We start from the raw sequence: 3,268 nt of genomic DNA on the forward strand, positions 1-3,268 counted from the left end.
TGAAGCCCATTGTTTTATTATTCTACTTAATTCTGTTTTATAGTATGTGCATTTTAAAACCTACACACATTGTATTTATGTGTCATATGTGAGGGTCTTGGTATGAACTTTTGAATCTCATGAACTGCACAGCTTGATGTACATTCTACATGTATGCTCAACATGCTTCATGTTTACATACAGGGAGGTAAAAACAGGTTTTTGTGGTCATTTTAGACACTTCAGTCTTGAAAACTGCCACTTTTGTAGCAGATTAGATTTATATTCGGGGCACCACTTTCTGTCTAGCAGGAAACAATTAAGATTTTATTTTAATAGGCTGTATAGGCCAATATACAAGTGATCAGTCAACATAGTCTGAACCGTGACTTCTGCATTCAGGGATTTCTTTCAAGTTCTTCCAGGAAATACACAACAACAAGTGCTTGGTCGATAAGGATATTTATTGAACAATATTTAAACCAAGAATAAACTATATGAATATATATTGTAGTGTATGGATCCTGGATGTGATGAACAGGATTTCTAAACTACAGTGGAGTGATGGTGGGAAGAATAATAGTTAGGTTATTGAAAACGGAGCTAGTTCCTGATGTAAATTAGAGATTTAAGTAATTTAGAATTGGATAAATCAACTATTAGACATCAACCCAATGAATCAAAGTACTCAGACAGATTGTGCCTGCCGGATGGTGGTCCTATCTTTACAGGAGGGTGGTCCCATCTTTACAGGGGGGTGGTCCCATCTTTACAGGAGGGTGGTCCCATCTTTACTGGAGGGTGGTACCATCTTTACAGGAGGGTGGTCCCATCTTTACTGGAGGGTGGTCCCATCTTTACAGGAGGGTGGTCCCATCTTTACAGGAGGGTGGTCCCATCTTTACAGGAGGGTGGTCCCATCTTTACAGGAGGGTGGTCCCATCTTTACAGGAGGGTGGTCCTATCTTTACTGGAGGGTGGTCCTATCTTTACAGGAGGGTGGTCCCAGTCGTCCAGACAAGCCTCTTTCCTGCGGACCTCCTGCAGATGTCAGGGGTCTGGAGTTTGGTGTCGTGCTGTGGGTGTTGATTCCCGCAGCTGTCGTCCCGTCCAGGCTTCTTCTGCTGGTACCGTTGGGTCTCGTTTAGGATCGACTACCAGGGTGCAGTGATGCAACACTTGTCAGCTTTGGCAAAAAGGATCTTCTGAGCTTCTTCGGGTTGAGAGATAACTTGACTTATCCTTACTAAATTATCAAAAATACTTCTTGTGAGCCGAGAGAGAAAAATAATAAAACAACGGCATTGTAATAATTATTAATTCAACTCAATTAGTCCAATTAAAAGTATGCGTTCTTCACTTGGCTTAAAGTTTACTTGTGGTTAATACAAATATAGAGTGTGGTAACTCTACGACGATCGAAAAGTGTGAGATTAATTTAAACAGAGCGGGACTAATGATCAATATTAAGGTTGATCAGAAGAGAAAAAGCCCGTTTTCAGTCTGAGCAATACAGTTTTTATGAACGTCCAGGTTGGAGGCGGAGTCAAGTGTCCGATGACCATTCAATGAGCCCGCTCTGAGAAGAGGGACAATATTTCCTTTAAGAAAAGGGCTAATTATTAATTTTGATACGGCGAAGAATAAAAGTTTATTATTCGTCCACCATGACTAAAGTTAAACACTCGTTGCTATCAGTAACACAAATACTTAATACAAGTTTATATTGTTAGCCAATATGAGTGACTAAAGACAGGCAGAGAGTCTGCAGATTAACTATATAAATGCTTATATAGTTAATCTGCAGACTCTCTTATAAACATCAATGTTATGATATGTACAAGTGTTATTAATTTGCATGAGAAACAAACAGAATAAAACATTATATGCGCATTATAGTTTCAGCTTGAATACTGAGTTTGTCATTGTGGAGTTGTAACAATTCTTCATTATAGGGCAGCAGACATTAGTTGTCTGGATAGTTTCCCCTTGTTGGGCTGATGGAAGGGTCAGAGGTCAGCTGAAAGGGGAGTTGATGTTTGTTTATTCGGCCTGGAGTTTTATTCGGTGAAAGCTTTTTGGAGTTTATCTGTAGATCTGTGGTGTCCTGCGTCATAAGTTCTTGTGACTTCAGGATGACTGGATGCTCTCTGCGCTGAAGAGGATTTCTTGCTACACTTTATTTATTCCCTTTCTGCACTGGTTCTAATTAATAAGTACACACAGAATATATAATGAAAGGGAAACTCTTGCATCTTAGATTCTTGACATGTTTCCGTTTGATGAGGTGCCTTCTATTTAGGGACTTGAATAAAAAAAATTGTTGTAACTTTTTTTTGGCTGCCCTGTTCTGTATCAGTACTGAAGAAATACTTCAAGTGTTTTGCCGCTGAGATAATAGGCAAGTTTGGACACTTGTCTGTAGATTTGTTTTGCCCCGTTTTACTGTAACACTGTGGTCATACGGGTTTATGTGAATTCATATTTTGACAAAAAAAAAATACGTGTTGAGGAAAAATGTTACTGCAATTTCATTTATCATTATACACATCTTTTCATTTTTCAGGACAAACATACTGACCCATACTGTACATTTTGTGATTGTATTTGTACTGAATAGATGATGAGTTCAGAGACAACTAAGAGAGTTTATACGAGATTACTGCTTTCAGTGGTCGCCATATTTTACAGGTTTTACTGATCATCTCCCAATGTGATGTGATTCAAATGGTGCTACTGAATTTTGCAGATGTGTTATCTCTAATTGTTTGTTTTGCTCTGAGGAATAACAGTCACATAAGTTTATATTGTTTGTTCAGTGCAGCCTCCCGGATTTTAAAATTTTGCTTGTACATTTCTGTCTACTTAAAGGATCAAAGCGGTTACTTTTTTATGTACAACAGGTATATAATAAAATTTAAAAAAACTAACACTATCATTACTGTGCTACTGAACAACAAACCAAGGCTAAATACTGTAAACTCAGTTAGTAAAACAGCTGTGATCGCATGTCCTCCTCTCATGTAAAGTTCTGTTTTAACTTTTCATTAATTTGAAGTGTTTGTCTTGGGATATTAAGAGCACTTCAGCTCTGTCAAAGTTATGAAGCCTTTGAAATGAGGCTGTTTATGCTGTGAATTAATGTGAGCCAGAAGCTTTGAGAAAAGTCCTGGATAGTTTTAGGACAAACTGTTTGAGCTTTTTGTGTACTCTTAATGCAGCATTTTTTTTTTTTTTCGAAAAGAGGAGTTTATTAATACATTTAAAAAAAACATTGCCATGTTGTTAT

Source organism: Embiotoca jacksoni, unplaced genomic scaffold (assembly GCF_022577435.1).
Source record: "Embiotoca jacksoni isolate LCO1_2020_lvr unplaced genomic scaffold, fEmbJac1.0.p SCAF_15, whole genome shotgun sequence".
NCBI lineage: Eukaryota > Metazoa > Chordata > Actinopteri > Embiotocidae > Embiotoca > Embiotoca jacksoni.